This window comes from Hemitrygon akajei, chromosome 1 (genome assembly GCF_048418815.1).
Source record: "Hemitrygon akajei chromosome 1, sHemAka1.3, whole genome shotgun sequence".
In the NCBI taxonomy this organism is placed as follows: domain Eukaryota; kingdom Metazoa; phylum Chordata; class Chondrichthyes; order Myliobatiformes; family Dasyatidae; genus Hemitrygon; species Hemitrygon akajei.
Window position 1 is genome coordinate 146815535 of NC_133124.1, and position 24306 is coordinate 146839840.

Sequence of the window (24306 nt, forward strand, 5' to 3'; positions counted from 1 at the left end):
TGAGTCTGGGACTCACTGTCTTACAGAGTGTGTGAGTTTGGTACTGATCATCTTACAGAATGTGTGAGTCTGGGTCTCACTGTCTTACAGAGAGTGTGAGTCTGGTACTGACCATCTTACAGAATGTGTGAGTCTGGGTCTCACTGTCTTACAGACTGTGTGAGTCTGGGGCTGACTGTCTTACACAGTGTGTGAGTCTGGGTCTCACTGTCTTACAGAGTGTGTGAGTCTGGGACAGACTGACTTACAGAGTGTGTGAGTCTTGGTCTCACTGTCTTACGGAGTGTGTGGGTCTGTGACTGTCTGTCTTACAGAGTGTGTGAGTCTGGGACAGACTGCCTTACAGGGTGTGTGAGTCTGGGTCTCACTGTCTTAGAGAGTGTGTGAGTCTGGTACCGACCATCTTACAGAATGTGTGAGTCTGGGACTGACTGTCTTACACAGTGTATGAGTCTGGGTCTCAATGTCTTACAGAGTGTGAGTCTGGGTCGGACAGCCTTACAGAGTGTGTGAGTCTGGGTCTCACTGTCTTACCGAATGTGTGAGTCTGGGACAGACTGTCTTACAGGGTGTGTGAGTCTGGAACTCACTGTCTTACAGAGTGTGTGAGTCTGGGACGGACAGTCTTACACAGTGTGTGAGTCTGGGTCTCACTGTCTTACAGACTGTGTGAGTCTGGGGCTGACTGTCTTACACAGTGTGTGAGTCTGGGTCTCACTGTCTTACAGAGTGTGTGAGTCTGGGACTGACTGTCTTACAGAATGTGTGAGTCTGGGTCTCACTGTCTTACAGAATGTGTGAGTCTGGGACTGACCATCTTACAGAATGTGTGAGTCTGGGACTGACTGTCTTACACAGTGTATGAGTCTGGGTCTCACTGTCTTACAGAGTGTGAGTCTGGGTCTCACTGTCTTACGGAGTGTGTGACTCTGGGACAGACTGCCTTACAGAGTGTGTGAGTCTGGGTCTCACTGTCTTAGAGAGTGTGTGAGTCTGGTACTGACCATCTTACAGAATGTGTGAGTCTGGGACTGACTGTCTTACACAGTGTATGAGTCTGGGTCTCACTGTCCTACAGAGTGTGAGTCTGGGTCGGACAGTCTTACAGAGTGTGTGAGTATGGGTCTCACTGTCTTACAGAGTGTGTGAGTCTGGGACTGACTGTCTTACAGAATGTGTGAGTCTGGGTCTCACTGTCTTACACATTGTGAGTCTGCGACTGACTGTCTTAAAGAGAGTGTGAGTCTGTGTCTCACTGTCTTCCAGAGTGCGTGAGTCTGGGTCTCACTGACTTACAGAGTGTGTGAGTCTGGGTCTCACTGTCTTATAGAATGTGTGAGTCTGGGTCTCACTGTCTTACACAATGTGAGTCTGCGACTGACTGTCTTAAAGAGTGTGTGAGTCTGTGTCTCACTGTCTTCCAGAGGGCCTGAGTCTGGGTCTCACTGTCTTACAGAGTGTGTGAGTCTGGGTCTCACTGTCTTACAGAATGTGTGAGTCTGGGACTGACGGTATTACAGGGTGTGTGAGTCTAGAACTCACTGTCTTACAGAGTGTGTGAGTCTGGGTGTCACTGTCTTAGAGAGTGTGTGAGTCTGGGACTCACTGTCTTACAGAGTGTGTGAGTTTGGTACTGATCATCTTACAGAATGTGTGAGTCTGGGTCTCACTGTCTTACAGAGAGTGTGAGTCTGGTTCTGACCATCTTACAGAATGTGTGAGTCTGGGTCTCACTGTCTTACAGACTGTGTGAGTCTGGGGCTGACTGTCTTACACAGTGTGTGAGTCTGGGTCTCACTGTCTTACAGAGTGTGTGAGTCTGGGATAGACTGCCTTACAGAGTGTGTGAGTCTTGGTCTCACTGTCTTATGGAGTGTGTGGGTCTGGGACTGTCTGTCTTACAGAGTGTGTGAGTCTGGGACAGACTGCCATACAGAGTGTGTGAGTCTGGGTCTCACTGTCTTAGAGAGTGTGTGAGTCTGGTACTGACCATCTTACAGAATGTGTGAGTCTGGGACTGACTGTCTTACACAGTGTATGAGTCTGGGTCTCTCTGTCTTACAGAGTGTGAGTCTGGGTCGGACAGTCTTACAGAGTGTGTGAGTCTGGGACTCACTGACTTACAGAGTGTGTGAGTCTGGGTCTCACTGTCTTACCGAATGTGTGAGTCTGGGACTGACTGTCTTACAGGGTGTGTGAGTCTGGAACTCACTGTCTGATAGAGTGTGTGAGTCTGGGACGGACAGTCTTAAAGAATGTGTGAGTCTGGGACTCACTGTCTTACACAGTGTATGAGTCTGGGTCTCACTGTCTTACCGAATGTGTGAGTCTGGGACTGACTGTCTTACAGGGTGTGTGAGTCTGGAACTCACTGTCTTACAGAGTGTGTGATTCTGGGTCTCACTGTCTTTGAGAGTGTGTTAATCTGGGACTCACTGTCTTACAGACTTTGTGAGTTTGGTACTGACCATCTTACAGAATGTGTGAGTCTGGGTCTCACTGTCTTACAGAGAGTGTGAGTCTGATACTGACCATCTTACAGAATGTGTGAGTCTGGGTCTCACTGTCTTACAGACTGTGTGAGTCTGGGGCTGACTGTCTTACACAGTGTGTGAGTCTGGGTCTCACTGTCTTACAGAGTGTGTGAGTCTGGGACTGACTGTCTTACAGAATGTGTGAGTCTGGGTCTCACTGTCTTACAGACTGTGTGAGTCTGGGGCTGACTGTCTTACACAGTGTGTGAGTCTGGGTCTCACTGTCTTACACAGTGTGAGTCTGCGACTGACTGTCTTAAAGAGTGTGTGAGTCTGTGTCTCACTGTCTTCCAGAGTGCGTGAGTCTGGGTCTCACTGTCTTACAGAGTGTGTGAGTATGGGTCTCACTGTCTTACAGAATGTGTGAGTCTGGGACTGACGGTATTACAGGGTGTGTGAGTCTGGAACTCACTGTCTTACAGAGTGTGTGAGTCTGGGTCTCACTGTCTTAGAGAGTGTGTGAGTCTGGGACTCACTGTCTTACAGAGAGTGTGAGTCTGGTACTGACCATCTTACAGAATGTGTGAGTCTGTGTCTCACTGTCTTCCAGAGTGCATGAGTCTGGGTCTCACTGTCTTACAGAGTGTGTGAGTATGGGTCTCACTGTCTTACAGAATGTGTGAGTCTGGGACTGACCATCTTACAGAATGTGTGAGTCTGGGACTGACTGTCTTACACAGTGTATGAGTCTGGGTCTCACTGTCTTACAGAGTGTGAGTCTGGGTCTCACTGTCTTACGGAGTGTGTGACTCTGGGACAGACTGCCTTACAGAGTGTGTGAGTCTGGGTCTCACTGTCTTAGAGAGTGTGTGAGTCTGGTACTGACCATCTTACAGAATGTGTGAGTCTGGGACTGACTGTCTTACACAGTGTATGAGTCTGGGTCTCACTGTCTTACAGAGTGTGAGTCTGGGTCGGACAGTCTTACAGAGTGTGTGAGTATGGGTCTCACTGTCTTACAGAGTGTGTGAGTCTGGGACTGACTGTCTTACAGAATGTGTGAGTCTGGGTCTCACTGTCTTACACATTGTGAGTCTGCGACTGACTGTCTTAAAGAGAGTGTGAGTCTGTGTCTCACTGTCTTCCAGAGTGCGTGAGTCTGGGTCTCACTGACTTACAGAGTGTGTGAGTCTGGGTCTCACTGTCTTATAGAATGTGTGAGTCTGGGTCTCACTGTCTTACACAATGTGAGTCTGCGACTGACTGTCTTAAAGAGTGTGTGAGTCTGTGTCTCACTGTCTTCCAGAGGGCCTGAGTCTGGGTCTCACTGTCTTACAGAGTGTGTGAGTCTGGGTCTCACTGTCTTACAGAATGTGTGAGTCTGGGACTGACGGTATTACAGGGTGTGTGAGTCTAGAACTCACTGTCTTACAGAGTGTGTGAGTCTGGGTCTCACTGTCTTAGAGAGTGTGTGAGTCTGGGACTCACTGTCTTACAGAGTTTGTGAGTTTGGTACTGATCATCTTACAGAATGTGTGAGTCTGGGTCTCACTGTCTTACAGAGAGTGTGAGTCTGGTTCTGACCATCTTACAGAATGTGTGAGTCTGGGTCTCACTGTCTTACAGACTGTGTGAGTCTGGGGCTGACTGTCTTACACAGTGTGTGAGTCTGGGTCTCACTGTCTTACAGAGTGTGTGAGTCTGGGATAGACTGCCTTACAGAGTGTGTGAGTCTTGGTCTCACTGTCTTATGGAGTGTGTGGGTCTGGGACTGTCTGTCTTACAGAGTGTGTGAGTCTGGGACAGACTGCCATACAGAGTGTGTGAGTCTGGGTCTCACTGTCTTAGAGAGTGTGTGAGTCTGGTACTGACCATCTTACAGAATGTGTGAGTCTGGGACTGACTGTCTTACACAGTGTATGAGTCTGGGTCTCTCTGTCTTACAGAGTGTGAGTCTGGGTCGGACAGTCTTACAGAGTGTGTGAGTCTGGGACTCACTGACTTACAGAGTGTGTGAGTCTGGGTCTCACTGTCTTACCGAATGTGTGAGTCTGGGACTGACTGTCTTACAGGGTGTGTGAGTCTGGAACTCACTGTCTGACAGAGTGTGTGAGTCTGGGACGGACAGTCTTAAAGAATGTGTGAGTCTGGGACTCACTGTCTTACACAGTGTATGAGTCTGGGTCTCACTGTCTTACCGAATGTGTGAGTCTGGGACTGACTGTCTTACAGGGTGTGTGAGTCTGGAACTCACTGTCTTACAGAGTGTGTGATTCTGGGTCTCACTGTCTTTGAGAGTGTGTTAATCTGGGACTCACTGTCTTACAGACTTTGTGAGTTTGGTACTGACCATCTTACAGAATGTGTGAGTCTGGGTCTCACTGTCTTACAGAGAGTGTGAGTCTGATACTGACCATCTTACAGAATGTGTGAGTCTGGGTCTCACTGTCTTACAGACTGTGTGAGTCTGGGGCTGACTGTCTTACACAGTGTGTGAGTCTGGGTCTCACTGTCTTACAGAGTGTGTGAGTCTGGGACTGACTGTCTTACAGAATGTGTGAGTCTGGGTCTCACTGTCTTACAGACTGTGTGAGTCTGGGGCTGACTGTCTTACACAGTGTGTGAGTCTGGGTCTCACTGTCTTACACAGTGTGAGTCTGCGACTGACTGTCTTAAAGAGTGTGTGAGTCTGTGTCTCACTGTCTTCCAGAGTGCGTGAGTCTGGGTCTCACTGTCTTACAGAGTGTGTGAGTATGGGTCTCACTGTCTTACAGAATGTGTGAGTCTGGGACTGACGGTATTACAGGGTGTGTGAGTCTGGAACTCACTGTCTTACAGAGTGTGTGAGTCTGGGTCTCACTGTCTTAGAGAGTGTGTGAGTCTGGGACTCACTGTCTTACAGAGAGTGTGAGTCTGGTACTGACCATCTTACAGAATGTGTGAGTCTGGGTCTCACTGTCTTACAGACTGTGTGAGTCTGGGGCTGACTGTCTTACACAGTGTGTGAGTCTGGGTCTCACTGTCTTACAGAGTGTGTGAGTCTGGGACAGACTGACTTACAGAGTGTGTGAGTCTTGGTCTCACTGTCTTACGGAGTGTGTGGGTCTGTGACTGTCTGTCTTACAGAATGTGTGAGTCTGGGACTGACCATCTTACAGAATGTGTGAGTCTGGGACTGACTGTCTTACACAGTGTATGAGTCTGGGTCTCACTGTCTTACAGAGTGTGAGTCTGGGTCTCACTGTCTTACGGAGTGTGTGACTCTGGGACAGACTGCCTTACAGAGTGTGTGAGTCTGGGTCTCACTGTCTTAGAGAGTGTGTGAGTCTGGTACTGACCATCTTACAGAATGTGTGAGTCTGGGACTGACTGTCTTACACAGTGTATGAGTCTGGGTCTCACTGTCTTACAGAGTGTGAGTCTGGGTCGGACAGTCTTACAGAGTGTGTGAGTATGGGTCTCACTGTCTTACAGAGTGTGTGAGTCTGGGACTGACTGTCTTACAGAATGTGTGATTCTGGGTCTCACTGTCTTACACATTGTGAGTCTGCGACTGACTGTCTTAAAGAGAGTGTGAGTCTGTGTCTCACTGTCTTCCAGAGTGCGTGAGTCTGGGTCTCACTGACTTACAGAGTGTGTGAGTCTGGGTCTCACTGTCTTATAGAATGTGTGAGTCTGGGTCTCACTGTCTTACACAATGTGAGTCTGCGACTGACTGTCTTAAAGAGTGTGTGAGTCTGTGTCTCACTGTCTTCCAGAGGGCCTGAGTCTGGGTCTCACTGTCTTACAGAGTGTGTGAGTCTGGGTCTCACTGTCTTACAGAATGTGTGAGTCTGGGACTGACGGTATTACAGGGTGTGTGAGTCTAGAACTCACTGTCTTACAGAGTGTGTGAGTCTGGGTCTCACTGTCTTAGAGAGTGTGTGAGTCTGGGACTCACTGTCTTACAGAGTGTGTGAGTTTGGTACTGATCATCTTACAGAATGTGTGAGTCTGGGTCTCACTGTCTTACAGAGAGTGTGAGTCTGGTTCTGACCATCTTACAGAATGTGTGAGTCTGGGTCTCACTGTCTTACAGACTGTGTGAGTCTGGGGCTGACTGTCTTACACAGTGTGTGAGTCTGGGTCTCACTGTCTTACAGAGTGTGTGAGTCTGGGATAGACTGCCTTACAGAGTGTGTGAGTCTTGGTCTCACTGTCTTACGGAGTGTGTGGGTCTGGGACTGTCTGTCTTACAGAGTGTGTGAGTCTGGGACAGACTGCCATACAGAGTGTGTGAGTCTGGGTCTCACTGTCTTAGAGAGTGTGTGAGTCTGGTACTGACCATCTTACAGAATGTGTGAGTCTGGGACTGACTGTCTTACACAGTGTATGAGTCTGGGTCTCTCTGTCTTACAGAGTGTGAGTCTGGGTCGGACAGTCTTACAGAGTGTGTGAGTCTGGGACTCACTGACTTACAGAGTGTGTGAGTCTGGGTCTCACTGTCTTACCGAATGTGTGAGTCTGGGACTGACTGTCTTACAGGGTGTGTGAGTCTGGAACTCACTGTCTGACAGAGTGTGTGAGTCTGGGACGGACAGTCTTAAAGAATGTGTGAGTCTGGGACTCACTGTCTTACACAGTGTATGAGTCTGGGTCTCACTGTCTTACCGAATGTGTGAGTCTGGGACTGACTGTCTTACAGGGTGTGTGAGTCTGGAACTCACTGTCTTACAGAGTGTGTGATTCTGGGTCTCACTGTCTTTGAGAGTGTGTTAGTCTGGGACTCACTGTCTTACAGACTTTGTGAGTTTGGTACTGACCATCTTACAGAATGTGTGAGTCTGGGTCTCACTGTCTTACAGAGAGTGTGAGTCTGATACTGACCATCTTACAGAATGTGTGAGTCTGGGTCTCACTGTCTTACAGACTGTGTGAGTCTGGGGCTGACTGTCTTACACAGTGTGTGAGTCTGGGTCTCACTGTCTTACAGAGTGTGTGAGTCTGGGACTGACTGTCTTACAGAATGTGTGAGTCTGGGTCTCACTGTCTTACAGACTGTGTGAGTCTGGGGCTGACTGTCTTACACAGTGTGTGAGTCTGGGTCTCACTGTCTTACACAGTGTGAGTCTGCGACTGACTGTCTTAAAGAGTGTGTGAGTCTGTGTCTCACTGTCTTCCAGAGTGCGTGAGTCTGGGTCTCACTGTCTTACAGAGTGTGTGAGTATGGGTCTCACTGTCTTACAGAATGTGTGAGTCTGGGACTGACGGTATTACAGGGTGTGTGAGTCTGGAACTCACTGTCTTACAGAGTGTGTGAGTCTGGGTCTCACTGTCTTAGAGAGTGTGTGAGTCTGGGACTCACTGTCTTACAGAGTGTGTGAGTTTGGTACTGATCATCTTACAGAATGTGTGAGTCTGGGTCTCACTGTCTTACAGAGAGTGTGAGTCTGGTACTGACCATCTTACAGAATGTGTGAGTCTGGGTCTCACTGTCTTACAGACTGTGTGAGTCTGGGGCTGACTGTCTTACACAGTGTGTGAGTCTGGGTCTCACTGTCTTACAGAGTGTGTGAGTCTGGGACAGACTGACTTACAGAGTGTGTGAGTCTTGGTCTCACTGTCTTACGGAGTGTGTGGGTCTGTGACTGTCTGTCTTACAGAGTGTGTGAGTCTGGGACAGACTGCCTTACAGGGTGTGTGAGTCTGGGTCTCACTGTCTTAGAGAGTGTGTGAGTCTGGTACTGACCATCTTACAGAATGTGTGAGTCTGGGACTGACTGTCTTACACAGTGTATGAGTCTGGGTCTCACTGTCTTACAGAGTGTGAGTCTGGGTCGGACAGCCTTACAGAGTGTGTGAGTCTGGGTCTCACTGTCTTACCGAATGTGTGAGTCTGGGACAGACTGTCTTACAGGGTGTGTGAGTCTGGAACTCACTGTCTTACAGAGTGTGTGAGTCTGGGACGGACAGTCTTACACAGTGTGTGAGTCTGGGTCTCACTGTCTTACAGACTGTGTGAGTCTGGGGCTGACTGTCTTACACAGTGTGTGAGTCTGGGTCTCACTGTCTTACAGAGTGTGTGAGTCTGGGACTGACTGTCTTACAGAATGTGTGAGTCTGGGTCTCACTGTCTTACACAATGTGAGTCTGCGACTGACTGTCTTAAAGAGTGTGTGAGTCTGTGTCTCACTGTCTTCCAGAGTGCATGAGTCTGGGTCTCACTGTCTTACAGAGTGTGTGAGTATGGGTCTCACTGTCTTACAGAATGTGTGAGTCTGGGACTGACCATCTTACAGAATGTGTGAGTCTGGGACTGACTGTCTTACACAGTGTATGAGTCTGGGTCTCACTGTCTTACAGAGTGTGAGTCTGGGTCGGACAGTCTTACAGAGTGTGTGAGTCTGGGACTCACTGACTTACAGAGTGTGTGAGTCTGGGTCTCACTGTCTTACCGAATGTGTGAGTCAGGGACTGACTGTCTTACAGGGTGTGTGAGTCTGGAACTCACTGTCTTACAGAGTGTGTGAGTCTGGGTCTCACTGTCTTACAGAGTGTGTGAGTCTGGGACTGACAGTCTTACAGAATGTGTGAGTCTGTGACTCACTGTCTTCCAGAGTGCGTGAGTCTTGGTCTCAGTGTCTTACAGAATGTGTGAGTATGGGTCTCACTGTCTTACAGAGTGTGTAAGTCTGTGACTCACTGTCTTCCAGAGTGCGTGAGTCTGGGTCTCAGTGTCTTATAGAGTGTGTGAGTGTGGGTCTCACTGTCTTACAGAGTGTGAGTCTGGGTCTCACTGTCTTACGGAGTGTGTGACTCTGGGACAGACTGCCTTACAGAGTGTGTCAGTCTGGGACTCACTATCTGACAGAGTGTGTGAGTCTGCGACTGACTGTCTAAAAGAGTGTGTGAGTCTGGGACTCACTGACTTACAGAGTCTGAGTCTGGGTCTCACTGTCTTAGAGAGTGTGTGAGTCTGGTACTGACCATCTTACAGAATGTGTGAGTCTGGGACTGCCTGTCTTACACAGTGTATGAGTCTGGGTCTCACTGTCTTACAGAGTGTGAGTCTGGGTCTCACTGTCTTACGGAGTGTGTGACTCTGGGACAGACTGCCTTACAGAGTGTGTGAGTCTGGGTCTCACTGTCTTAGAGAGTGTGTGAGTCTGGTACTGACCATCTTACAGAATGTGTGAGTCTGGGACTGACTGTCTTACACAGTGTATGAGTCTGGGTCTCACTGTCTTACAGAGTGTGAGTCTGGGTCGGACAGTCTTACAGAGTGTGTGAGTATGGGTCTCACTGTCTTACAGAGTGTGTGAGTCTGGGACTGACTGTCTTACAGAATGTGTGAGTCTGGGACTTACTGTCTTACAGAGTGTGTGCGTCTGGGACGGACAGACTTACAGGGTGTGTGAGTCTGGGTCTCACTGTCTTACAGAGTGTGTGAGTCTGGGACTGACTGTCTTACAGAATGTGTGAGTCTGGGTCTCACTGTCTTACACATTGTGAGTCTGCGACTGACTGTCTTAAAGAGAGTGTGAGTCTGTGTCTCACTGTCTTCCAGAGTGCGTGAGTCTGGGTCTCACTGACTTACAGAGTGTGTGAGTCTGGGTCTCACTGTCTTATAGAATGTGTGAGTCTGGGTCTCACTGTCTTACACAATGTGAGTCTGCGACTGACTGTCTTAAAGAGTGTGTGAGTCTGTGTCTCACTGTCTTCCAGAGGGCCTGAATCTGGGTCTCACTGTCTTACAGAGTGTGTGAGTCTGGGTCTCACTGTCTTACAGAATGTGTGAGTCTGGGACTGACGGTATTACATGGTGTGTGAGTCTAGAACTCACTGTCTTACAGAGTGTGTGAGTCTGGGTCTCACTGTCTTAGAGAGTGTGTGAGTCTGGGACTCACTGTCTTACAGAGAGTGTGAGTCTGGTTCTGACCATCTTACAGAATGTGTGAGTCTGGGTCTCACTGTCTTACAGACTGTGTGAGTCTGGGGCTGACTGTCTTACACAGTGTGTGAGTCTGGGTCTCACTGTCTTACAGAGTGTGTGAGTCTGGGATAGACTGCCTTACAGAGTGTGTGAGTCTTGGTCTCACTGTCTTATGGAGTGTGTGGGTCTGGGACTGTCTGTCTTACAGAGTGTGTGAGTCTGGGACAGACTGCCATACAGAGTGTGTGAGTCTGGGTCTCACTGTCTTAGAGAGTGTGTGAGTCTGGTACTGACCATCTTACAGAATGTGTGAGTCTGGGACTGACTGTCTTACACAGTGTATGAGTCTGGGTCTCTCTGTCTTACAGAGTGTGAGTCTGGGTCGGACAGTCTTACAGAGTGTGTGAGTCTGGGACTCACTGACTTACAGAGTGTGTGAGTCTGGGTCTCACTGTCTTACCGAATGTGTGAGTCTGGGACTGACTGTCTTACAGGGTGTGTGAGTCTGGAACTCACTGTCTGACAGAGTGTGTGAGTCTGGGACGGACAGTCTTAAAGAATGTGTGAGTCTGGGACTCACTGTCTTACACAGTGTATGAGTCTGGGTCTCACTGTCTTACCGAATGTGTGAGTCTGGGACTGACTGTCTTACAGGGTGTGTGAGTCTGGAACTCACTGTCTTACAGAGTGTGTGATTCTGGGTCTCACTGTCTTTGAGAGTGTGTTAATCTGGGACTCACTGTCTTACAGACTTTGTGAGTTTGGTACTGACCATCTTACAGAATGTGTGAGTCTGGGTCTCACTGTCTTACAGAGAGTGTGAGTCTGATACTGACCATCTTACAGAATGTGTGAGTCTGGGTCTCACTGTCTTACAGACTGTGTGAGTCTGGGGCTGACTGTCTTACACAGTGTGTGAGTCTGGGTCTCACTGTCTTACAGAGTGTGTGAGTCTGGGACTGACTGTCTTACAGAATGTGTGAGTCTGGGTCTCACTGTCTTACAGACTGTGTGAGTCTGGGGCTGACTGTCTTACACAGTGTGTGAGTCTGGGTCTCACTGTCTTACACAGTGTGAGTCTGCGACTGACTGTCTTAAAGAGTGTGTGAGTCTGTGTCTCACTGTCTTCCAGAGTGCGTGAGTCTGGGTCTCACTGTCTTACAGAGTGTGTGAGTATGGGTCTCACTGTCTTACAGAATGTGTGAGTCTGGGACTGACGGTATTACAGGGTGTGTGAGTCTGGAACTCACTGTCTTACAGAGTGTGTGAGTCTGGGTCTCACTGTCTTAGAGAGTGTGTGAGTCTGGGACTCACTGTCTTACAGAGAGTGTGAGTCTGGTACTGACCATCTTACAGAATGTGTGAGTCTGGGTCTCACTGTCTTACAGACTGTGTGAGTCTGGGGCTGACTGTCTTACACAGTGTGTGAGTCTGGGTCTCACTGTCTTACAGAGTGTGTGAGTCTGGGACAGACTGACTTACAGAGTGTGTGAGTCTTGGTCTCACTGTCTTACGGAGTGTGTGGGTCTGTGACTGTCTGTCTTACAGAATGTGTGAGTCTGGGACTGACCATCTTACAGAATGTGTGAGTCTGGGACTGACTGTCTTACACAGTGTATGAGTCTGGGTCTCACTGTCTTACAGAGTGTGAGTCTGGGTCTCACTGTCTTACGGAGTGTGTGACTCTGGGACAGACTGCCTTACAGAGTGTGTGAGTCTGGGTCTCACTGTCTTAGAGAGTGTGTGAGTCTGGTACTGACCATCTTACAGAATGTGTGAGTCTGGGACTGACTGTCTTACACAGTGTATGAGTCTGGGTCTCACTGTCTTACAGAGTGTGAGTCTGGGTCGGACAGTCTTACAGAGTGTGTGAGTATGGGTCTCACTGTCTTACAGAGTGTGTGAGTCTGGGACTGACTGTCTTACAGAATGTGTGAGTCTGGGTCTCACTGTCTTACACATTGTGAGTCTGCGACTGACTGTCTTAAAGAGTGTGTGAGTCTGTGTCTCACTGTCTTCCAGAGGGCCTGAGTCTGGGTCTCACTGTCTTACAGAGTGTGTGAGTCTGGGTCTCACTGTCTTACAGAATGTGTGAGTCTGGGACTGACGGTATTACAGGGTGTGTGAGTCTAGAACTCACTGTCTTACAGAGTGTGTGAGTCTGGGTCTCACTGTCTTAGAGAGTGTGTGAGTCTGGGACTCACTGTCTTACAGAGTGTGTGAGTTTGGTACTGATCATCTTACAGAATGTGTGAGTCTGGGTCTCACTGTCTTACAGAGAGTGTGAGTCTGGTTCTGACCATCTTACAGAATGTGTGAGTCTGGGTCTCACTGTCTTACAGACTGTGTGAGTCTGGGGCTGACTGTCTTACACAGTGTGTGAGTCTGGGTCTCACTGTCTTACAGAGTGTGTGAGTCTGGGATAGACTGCCTTACAGAGTGTGTGAGTCTTGGTCTCACTGTCTTACGGAGTGTGTGGGTCTGGGACTGTCTGTCTTACAGAGTGTGTGAGTCTGGGACAGACTGCCATACAGAGTGTGTGAGTCTGGGTCTCACTGTCTTAGAGAGTGTGTGAGTCTGGTACTGACCATCTTACAGAATGTGTGAGTCTGGGACTGACTGTCTTACACAGTGTATGAGTCTGGGTCTCTCTGTCTTACAGAGTGTGAGTCTGGGTCGGACAGTCTTACAGAGTGTGTGAGTCTGGGACTCACTGACTTACAGAGTGTGTGAGTCTGGGTCTCACTGTCTTACCGAATGTGTGAGTCTGGGACTGACTGTCTTACAGGGTGTGTGAGTCTGGAACTCACTGTCTGACAGAGTGTGTGAGTCTGGGACGGACAGTCTTAAAGAATGTGTGAGTCTGGGACTCACTGTCTTACACAGTGTATGAGTCTGGGTCTCACTGTCTTACCGAATGTGTGAGTCTGGGACTGACTGTCTTACAGGGTGTGTGAGTCTGGAACTCACTGTCTTACAGAGTGTGTGATTCTGGGTCTCACTGTCTTTGAGAGTGTGTTAGTCTGGGACTCACTGTCCTACAGACTTTGTGAGTTTGGTACTGACCATCTTACAGAATGTGTGAGTCTGGGTCTCACTGTCTTACAGAGAGTGTGAGTCTGATACTGACCATCTTACAGAATGTGTGAGTCTGGGTCTCACTGTCTTACAGACTGTGTGAGTCTGGGGCTGACTGTCTTACACAGTGTGTGAGTCTGGGTCTCACTGTCTTACAGAGTGTGTGAGTCTGGGACTGACTGTCTTACAGAATGTGTGAGTCTGGGTCTCACTGTCTTACAGACTGTGTGAGTCTGGGGCTGACTGTCTTACACAGTGTGTGAGTCTGGGTCTCACTGTCTTACACAGTGTGAGTCTGCGACTGACTGTCTTAAAGAGTGTGTGAGTCTGTGTCTCACTGTCTTCCAGAGTGCGTGAGTCTGGGTCTCACTGTCTTACAGAGTGTGTGAGTATGGGTCTCACTGTCTTACAGAATGTGTGAGTCTGGGACTGACGGTATTACAGGGTGTGTGAGTCTGGAACTCACTGTCTTACAGAGTGTGTGAGTCTGGGTCTCACTGTCTTAGAGAGTGTGTGAGTCTGGGACTCACTGTCTTACAGAGTGTGTGAGTTTGGTACTGATCATCTTACAGAATGTGTGAGTCTGGGTCTCACTGTCTTACAGAGAGTGTGAGTCTGGTACTGACCATCTTACAGAATGTGTGAGTCTGGGTCTCACTGTCTTACAGACTGTGTGAGTCTGGGGCTGACTGTCTTACACAGTGTGTGAGTCTGGGTCTCACTGTCTTACAGAGTGTGTGAGTCTGGGACAGACTGACTTACAGAGTGTGTGAGTCTTGGTCTCACTGTCTTACGGAGTGTGTGGGTCTGTGACTGTCTGTCTTACAGAGTGTGTGAGTCTGGGACAGACTGCCTTACAGGGTGTGTGAGTCTGGGTCTCACTGTCTTAGAGAGTGTGTGAGTCTGGTACTGACCATCTTACAGAATGTGTGAGTCTGGGACTGACTGTCTTACACAGTGTATGAGTCTGGGTCTCACTGTCTTACAGAGTGTGAGTCTGGGTCGGACAGCCTTACAGAGTGTGTGAGTCTGGGTCTCACTGTCTTACCGAATGTGTGAGTCTGGGACAGACTGTCTTACAGGGTGTGTGAGTCTGGAACTCACTGTCTTACAGAGTGTGTGAGTCTGGGACGGACAGTCTTACACAGTGTGTGAGTCTGGGTCTCACTGTCTTACAGACTGTGTGAGTCTGGGGCTGACTGTCTTACACAGTGTGTGAGTCTGGGTCTCACTGTCTTACAGAGTGTGTGAGTCTGGGACTGACTGTCTTACAGAATGTGTGAGTCTGGGTCTCACTGTCTTACACAATGTGAGTCTGCGACTGACTGTCTTAAAGAGTGTGTGAGTCTGTGTCTCACTGTCTTCCAGAGTGCATGAGTCTGGGTCTCACTGTCTTACAGAGTGTGTGAGTATGGGTCTCACTGTCTTACAGAATGTGTGAGTCTGGGACTGACCATCTTACAGAATGTGTGAGTCTGGGACTGACTGTCTTACACAGTGTATGAGTCTGGGTCTCACTGTCTTACAGAGTGTGAGTCTGGGTCGGACAGTCTTACAGAGTGTGTGAGTCTGGGACTCACTGACTTACAGAGTGTGTGAGTCTGGGTCTCACTGTCTTACCGAATGTGTGAGTCAGGGACTGACTGTCTTACAGGGTGTGTGAGTCTGGAACTCACTGTCTTACAGAGTGTGTGAGTCTGGGTCTCACTGTCTTACAGAGTGTGTGAGTCTGGGACTGACAGTCTTACAGAATGTGTGAGTCTGTGACTCACTGTCTTCCAGAGTGCGTGAGTCTTGGTCTCAGTGTCTTACAGAATGTGTGAGTATGGGTCTCACTGTCTTACAGAGTGTGTAAGTCTGTGACTCACTGTCTTCCAGAGTGCGTGAGTCTGGGTCTCAGTGTCTTATAGAGTGTGTGAGTGTGGGTCTCACTGTCTTACAGAGTGTGAGTCTGGGTCTCACTGTCTTACGGAGTGTGTGACTCTGGGACAGACTGCCTTACAGAGTGTGTCAGTCTGGGACTCACTATCTTACAGAGTGTGTGAGTCTGCGACTGACTGTCTAAAAGAGTGTGTGAGTCTGGGACTCACTGACTTACAGAGTCTGAGTCTGGGTCTCACTGTCTTAGAGAGTGTGTGAGTCTGGTACTGACCATCTTACAGAATGTGTGAGTCTGGGACTGCCTGTCTTACACAGTGTATGAGTCTGGGTCTCACTGTCTTACAGAGTGTGAGTCTGGGTCTCACTGTCTTACGGAGTGTGTGACTCTGGGACAGACTGCCTTACAGAGTGTGTGAGTCTGGGTCTCACTGTCTTAGAGAGTGTGTGAGTCTGGTACTGACCATCTTACAGAATGTGTGAGTCTGGGACTGACTGTCTTACACAGTGTATGAGTCTGGGTCTCACTGTCTTACAGAGTGTGAGTCTGGGTCGGACAGTCTTACAGAGTGTGTGAGTATGGGTCTCACTGTCTTACAGAGTGTGTGAGTCTGGGACTGACTGTCTTACAGAATGTGTGAGTCTGGGACTTACTGTCTTACAGAGTGTGTGCGTCTGGGACGGACAGACTTACAGGGTGTGTGAGTCTGGGTCTCACTGTCTTACAGAGTGTGTGAGTCTGGGACTGACTGTCTTACAGAATGTGTGAGTCTGGGTCTCACTGTCTTACACATTGTGAGTCTGCGACTGACTGTCTTAAAGAGAGTGTGAGTCTGTGTCTCACTGTCTTCCAGAGTGCGTGAGTCTGGGTCTCACTGACTTACAGAGTGTGTGAGTATGGGTCTCACTGTCTTACAGAGTGTGTGAGTCTGGGTCTCACTGTCTTACAGAGTGTGTGAGTCTGGGACTGACGGTATTACAGGGTGTGTGAGTCTGTGTCTCACTGTCTTCCAGAGTGCGTGAGTCTGGGTCTCACTGACTTACAGAGTGTGTGAGTATGGGACTCACTGTCTTACCGAATGTGTGAGTCTGGGACTGACTGTCTTACAGGGTGTGTGAGTCTGGAACTCACTGTCTTACAGAGTGTGTGAGTCTGGGTCTCACTGTCTTAGAGAGTGTGTGAGTCTGGCACTCACTGTCTTACCGAATGTGTGAGTCTGGGACTGACTGTCTTACAGGGTGTGTGAGTCTGGAACTCACTGTCTTACAGAGTGTGTGAGTCTGGGTCTCACTGTCTTAGAGAGTGTGTGAGTCTGGGACTCACTGTCTTACAGAGTGTGTGAGTTTGGTACTGATCATCTTACAGAATGTGTGAGTCTGGGTATCACTGTCTTACAGAGAGTGTGAGTCTGGTACTGACCATCTTACAGAATGTGTGAGTCTGGGTCTCACTGTCTTACAGACTGTGTGAGTCTGGGGCTGACTGTCTTACACAGTGTGTGAGTCTGGGTCTCACTGTCTTACAGAGTGTGTGAGTCTGGGACAGACTGCCTTACAGAGTGTGTGAGTCTTGGTCTCACTGTCTTACGGAGTGTGTGGGTCTGGGACTGTCTGTCTTACAGAGTGTGTGAGTCTGGGACAGACTGCCATACAGAGTGTGTGAGTCTGGGTCTCACTGTCTTAGAGAGTGTGTGAGTCTGGTACTGACCATCTTACAGAATGTGTGAGTCTGGGACTGACTGTCTTACACAGTGTATGAGTCTGGGTCTCTCTGTCTTACAGAGTGTGAGTCTGGGTCGGACAGTCTTACAGAGTGTGTGAGTCTGGGACTCACTGACTTACAGAGTGTGTGAGTCTGGGTCTCACTGTCTTACCGAATGTGTGAGTCTGGGACTGACTGTCTTACAGGGTGTGTGAGTCTGGAACTCACTGTCTGACAGAGTGTGTGAGTCTGGGACGGACAGTCTTAAAGAATGTGTGAGTCTGGGACTCACTGTCTTACACAGTGTATGAGTCTGGGTCTCACTGTCTTACCGAATGTGTGAGTCTGGGACTGACTGTCTTACAGGGTGTGTGAGTCTGGAACTCACTGTCTTACAGAGTGTGTGATTCTGGGTCTCACTGTCTTTGAGAGTGTGTTAGTCTGGGACTCACTGTCTTACAGACTTTGTGAGTTTGGTACTGACCATCTTACAGAATGTGTGAGTCTGGGTCTCACTGTCTTACAGAGAGTGTGAGTCTGATACTGACCATCTTACAGAATGTGTGAGTCTGGGTCTCACTGTCTTACAGACTGTGTGAGTCTGGGGCTGACTGTCTTACACAGTGTGTGAGTCTGGGTCTCACTGTCTTACAGAGTGTGTGAGTCTGGGACTGACTGTCTTACAGAATGTGTGAGTCTGGGTCTCACTGTCTTACAGACTGTGTGAGTCTGGGGCTGACTGTCTTACACAGTGTGTGAGTCTGGGTCTCACTGTCTTACACAGTGTGAGTCTGCGACTGACTGTCTTAAAGAGTGTGTGAGTCTGTGTCTCACTGTCTTCCAGAGTGCGTGAGTCTGGGTCTCACTGTCTTACAGAATGTGTGAGTCTGGGACTGACGGTATTACAGGGTGTGTGAGTCTGGAACTCACTGTCTTAGAGAGTGTGTGAGTCTGGGACTCACTGTCTTACAGAGTGTGTGAGTTTGGTACTGATCATCTTACAGAATGTGTGAGTCTGGGTCTCACTGTCTTACAGAGAGTGTGAGTCTGGTACTGACCATCTTACAGAATGTGTGAGTCTGGGTCTCACTGTCTTACAGACTGTGTGAGTCTGGGGCTGACTGTCTTACACAGTGTGTGAGTCTGGGTCTCACTGTCTTACAGAGTGTGTGAGTCTGGGACAGACTGACTTACAGAGTGTGTGAGTCTTGGTCTCACTGTCTTACGGAGTGTGTGGGTCTGTGACTGTCTGTCTTACAGAGTGTGTGAGTCTGGGACAGACTGCCTTACAGGGTGTGTGAGTCTGGGTCTCACTGTCTTAGAGAGTGTGTGAGTCTGGTACTGACCATCTTACAGAATGTGTGAGTCTGGGACTGACTGTCTTACACAGTGTATGAGTCTGGGTCTCACTGTCTTACAGAGTGTGAGTCTGGGTCGGACAGCCTTACAGAGTGTGTGAGTCTGGGTCTCACTGTCTTACCGAATGTGTGAGTCTGGGACAGACTGTCTTACAGGGTGTGTGAGTCTGGAACTCACTGTCTTACAGAGTGTGTGAGTCTGGGACAGACAGTCTTACACAGTGTGTGAGTCTGGGTCTCACTGTCTTACAGACTGTGTGAGTCTGGGGCTGACTGTCTTACACAGTGTGTGAGTCTGGGTCTCACTGTCTTACAGAGTGTGTGAGTCTGGGACTGACTGTCTTACAGAATGTGTGAGTCTGGGTCTCACTGTCTTACACAATGTGAGTCTGCGACTGACTGTCTTAAAGAGTGTGTGAGTCTGTGTCTCACTGTCTTCCAGAGTGCATGAGTCTGGGTCTCACTGTCTTACAGAGTGTGTGAGTATGGGTCTCACTGTCTTACAGAATGTGTGAGTCTGGGACTGACCATCTTACAGAATGTGTGAGTCTGGGACTGACTGTCTTACACAGTGTATGAGTCTGGGTCTCACTGTCTTACAGAGTGTGAGTCTGGGTCTCACTGTCTTACGGAGTGTGTGACTCTGGGACAGACTGCCTTACAGAGTGTGTGAGTCTGGGTCTCACTGTCTTAGAGAGTGTGTGAGTCTGGTACTGACCATCTTACAGAATGTGTGAGTCTGGGACTGACTGTCTTACACAGTGTATGAGTCTGGGTCTCACTGTCTTACAGAGTGTGAGTCTGGGTCGGACAGTCTTACAGAGTGTGTGAGTAAGGGTCTCACTGTCTTACAGAGTGTGTGAGTCTGGGACTGACTGTCTTACAGAATGTGTGAGTCTGGGTCTCACTGTCTTACACATTGTGAGTCTGCGACTGACTGTCTTAAAGAGAGTGTGAGTCTGTGTCTCACTGTCTTCCAGAGTGCGTGAGTCTGGGTCTCACTGACTTACAGAGTGTGTGAGTCTGGGTCTCACTGTCTTATAGAATGTGTGAGTCTGGGTCTCACTGTCTTACACAATGTGAGTCTGCGACTGACTGTCTTAAAGAGTGTGTGAGTCTGTGTCTCACTGTCTTCCAGAGGGCCTGAGTCTGGGTCTCACTGTCTTACAGAGTGTGTGAGTCTGGGTCTCACTGTCTTACAGAATGTGTGAGTCTGGGACTGACGGTATTACAGGGTGTGTGAGTCTAGAACTCACTGTCTTACAGAGTGTGTGAGTCTGGGTCTCACTGTCTTAGAGAGTGTGTGAGTCTGGGACTCACTGTCTTACAGAGTGTGTGAGTTTGGTACTGATCATCTTACAGAATGTGTGAGTCTGGGTCTCACTGTCTTACAGAGAGTGTGAGTCTGGTTCTGACCATCTTACAGAATGTGTGAGTCTGGGTCTCACTGTCTTACAGACTGTGTGAGTCTGGGGCTGACTGTCTTACACAGTGTGTGAGTCTGGGTCTCACTGTCTTACAGAGTGTGTGAGTCTGGGACAGACTGCCTTACAGAGTGTGTGAGTCTTGGTCTCACTGTCTTACGGAGTGTGTGGGTCTGGGACTGTCTGTCTTACAGAGTGTGTGAGTCTGGGACAGACTGCCATACAGAGTGTGTGAGTCTGGGTCTCACTGTCTTAGAGAGTGTGTGAGTCTGGTACTGACCATCTTACAGAATGTGTGAGTCTGGGACTGACTGTCTTACACAGTGTATGAGTCTGGGTCTCTCTGTCTTACAGAGTGTGAGTCTGGGTCGGACAGTCTTACAGAGTGTGTGAGTCTGGGACTCACTGACTTACAGAGTGTGTGAGTCTGGGTCTCACTGTCTTACCGAATGTGTGAGTCTGGGACTGACTGTCTTACAGGGTGTGTGAGTCTGGAACTCACTGTCTGACAGAGTGTGTGAGTCTGGGACGGACAGTCTTAAAGAATGTGTGAGTCTGGGACTCACTGTCTTACACAGTGTATGAGTCTGGGTCTCACTGTCTTACCGAATGTGTGAGTCTGGGACTGACTGTCTTACAGGGAGTGTGAGTCTGGAACTCACTGTCTTACAGAGTGTGTGATTCTGGGTCTCACTGTCTTTGAGAGTGTGTTAGTCTGGGACTCACGGTCTTACAGACTTTGTGAGTTTGGTACTGACCATCTTACAGAATGTGTGAGTCTGGGTCTCACTGTCTTACAGAGAGTGTGAGTCTGACACTGACCATCTTACAGAATGTGTGAGTCTGGGTCTCACTGTCTTACAGACTGTGTGAGTCTGGGGCTGACTGTCTTACACAGTGTGTGAGTCTGGGTCTCACTGTCTTACAGAGTGTGTGAGTCTGGGACTGACTGTCTTACAGAATGTGTGAGTCTGGGTCTCACTGTCTTAGAGAGTGTGTGAGTCTGGGACTCACTGTCTTACAGAGTGTGTGAGTTTGGTACTGATCATCTTACAGAATGTGTGAGTCTGGGTCTCACTGTCTTACAGAGAGTGTGAGTCTGGTTCTGACCATCTTACAGAATGTGTGAGTCTGGGGCTGACTGTCTTACACAGTGTGTGAGTCTGGGTCTCACTGTCTTACACAGTGTGAGTCTGCGACTGACTGTCTTAAAGAGTGTGTGAGTCTGTGTCTCACTGTCTTCCAGAGTGCGTGAGTCTGGGTCTCACTGTCTTACAGAGTGTGTGAGTATGGGTCTCACTCTCTTACAGAATGTGTGAGTCTGGGACTGACGGTATTACAGGGTGTGTGAGTCTGGAACTCACTGTCTTACAGAGTGTGTGAGTCTGGGTCTCACTGTCTTAGAGAGTGTGTGAGTCTGGGACTCACTGTCTTACAGAGTGTGTGAGTTTGGTACTGATCATCTTACAGAATGTGTGAGTCTGGGTCTCACTGTCTTACAGAGAGTGTGAGTCTGGTACTGACCATCTTACAGAATGTGTGAGTCTGGGTCTCACTGTCTTACAGACTGTGTGAGTCTGGGGCTGACTGTCTTACACAGTGTGTGAGTCTGGGTCTCACTGTCTTACAGAGTGTGTGAGTCTGGGACAGACTGACTTACAGAGTGTGTGAGTCTTGGTCTCACTGTCTTACGGAGTGTGTGGGTCTGTGACTGTCTGTCTTACAGAGTGTGTGAGTCTGGGACAGACTGCCTTACAGGGTGTGTGAGTCTGGGTCTCACTGTCTTAGAGAGTGTGTGAGTCTGGTACTGACCATCTTACAGAATGTGTGAGTCTGGGACTGACTGTCTTACACAGTGTATGAGTCTGGGTCTCACTGTCTTACAGAGTGTGAGTCTGGGTCGGACAGCCTTACAGAGTGTGTGAGTCTGGGTCTCACTGTCTTACCGAATGTGTGAGTCTGGGACAGACTGTCTTACAGGGTGTGTGAGTCTGGAACTCACTGTCTTACAGAGTGTGTGAGTCTGGGACGGACAGTCTTACACAGTGTGTGAGTCTGGGTCTCACTGTCTTACAGACTGTGTGAGTCTGGGGCTGACTGTCTTACACAGTGTGTGAGTCTGGGTCTCACTGTCTTACAGAGTGTGTGAGTCTGGGACTGACTGTCTTACAGAATGTGTGAGTCTGGGTCTCACTGTCTTACACAATGTGAGTCTGCGACTGACTGTCTTAAAGAGTGTGTGAGTCTGTGTCTCACTGTCTTCCAGAGTGCATGAGTCTGGGTCTCACTGTCTTACAGAGTGTGTGAGTATGGGTCTCACTGTCTTACAGAATGTGTGAGTCTGGGACTGACCATCTTACAGAATGTGTGAGTCTGGGACTGACTGTCTTACACAGTGTATGAGTCTGGGTCTCACTGTCTTACAGAGTGTGAGTCTGGGTCGGACAGTCTTACAGAGTGTGTGAGTCTGGGACTCACTGACTTACAGAGTGTGTGAGTCTGGGTCTCACTGTCTTACCGAATGTGTGAGTCAGGGACTGACTGTCTTACAGGGTGTGTGAGTCTGGAACTCACTGTCTTACAGAGTGTGTGAGTCTGGGTCTCACTGTCTTACAGAGTGTGTGAGTCTGGTACTGACCATCTTACAGAATGTGTGAGTCTGGGACTGCCTGTCTTACACAGTGTATGAGTCTGGGTCTCACTGTCTTACAGAGTGTGAGTCTGGGTCTCACTGTCTTACGGAGTGTGTGACTCTGGGACAGACTGCCTTACAGAGTGTGTGAGTCTGGGTCTCACTGTCTTAGAGAGTGTGTGAGTCTGGTACTGACCATCTTACAGAATGTGTGAGTCTGGGACTGACTGTCTTACACAGTGTATGAGTCTGGGTCTCACTGTCTTACAGAGTGTGAGTCTGGGTCGGACAGTCTTACAGAGTGTGTGAGTATGGGTCTCACTGTCTTACAGAGTGTGTGAGTCTGGGACTGACTGTCTTACAGAATGTGTGAGTCTGGGACTTACTGTCTTACAGAGTGTGTGCGTCTGGGACGGACAGACTTACAGGGTGTGTGAGTCTGGGTCTCACTGTCTTACAGAGTGTGTGAGTCTGGGACTGACTGTCTTACAGAATGTGTGAGTCTGGGTCTCACTGTCTTACACATTGTGAGTCTGCGACTGACTGTCTTAAAGAGAGTGTGAGTCTGTGTCTCACTGTCTTCCAGAGTGCGTGAGTCTGGGTCTCACTGACTTACAGAGTGTGTGAGTCTGGGTCTCACTGTCTTATAGAATGTGTGAGTCTGGGTCTCACTGTGTTACACAATGTGAGTCTGCGACTGACTGTCTTAAAGAGTGTGTGAGTCCTTGTCTCACTGTCTTCCAGAGGGCCTGAGTCTGGGTCTCACTGTCTTACAGAGTGTGTGAGTCTGGGTCTCACTGTCTTACAGAGTGTGTGAGTCTGGGACTGACGGTATTACAGGGTGTGTGAGTCTGTGTCTCACTGTCTTCCAGAGTGCGTGAGTCTGGGTCTCACTGACTTACAGAGTGTGTGAGTATGGGACTCACTGTCTTACCGAATGTGTGAGTCTGGGACTGACTGTCTTACAGGGTGTGTGAGTCTGGAACTCACTGTCTTACAGAGTGTGTGAGTCTGGGTCTCACTGTCTTAGAGAGTGTGTGAGTCTGGCACTCACTGTCTTACCGAATGTGTGAGTCTGGGACTGACTGTCTTACAGGGTGTGTGAGTCTGGAACTCACTGTCTTACAGAGTGTGTGAGTCTGGGTCTCACTGTCTTAGAGAGTGTGTGAGTCTGGGACTCACTGTCTTACAGAGTGTGTGAGTTTGGTACTGATCATCTTACAGAATGTGTGAGTCTGGGTATCACTGTCTTACAGAGAGTGTGAGTCTGGTACTGACCATCTTACAGAATGTGTGAGTCTGGGTCTCACTGTCTTACAGACTGTGTGAGTCTGGGGCTGACTGTCTTACACAGTGTGTGAGTCTGGGTCTCACTGTCTTACAGAGTGTGTGAGTCTGGGACAGACTGCCTTACAGAGTGTGTGAGTCTTGGTCTCACTGTCTTACGGAGTGTGTGGGTCTGGGACTGTCTGTCTTACAGAGTGTGTGAGTCTGGGACAGACTGCCATACAGAGTGTGTGAGTCTGGGTCTCACTGTCTTAGAGAGTGTGTGAGTCTGGTACTGACCATCTTACAGAATGTGTGAGTCTGGGACTGACTGTCTTACACAGTGTATGAGTCTGGGTCTCTCTGTCTTACAGAGTGTGAGTCTGGGTCGGACAGTCTTACAGAGTGTGTGAGTCTGGGACTCACTGACTTACAGAGTGTGTGAGTCTGGGTCTCACTGTCTTACCGAATGTGTGAGTCTGGGACTGACTGTCTTACAGGGTGTGTGAGTCTGGAACTCACTGTCTGACAGAGTGTGTGAGTCTGGGACGGACAGTCTTAAAGAATGTGTGAGTCTGGGAC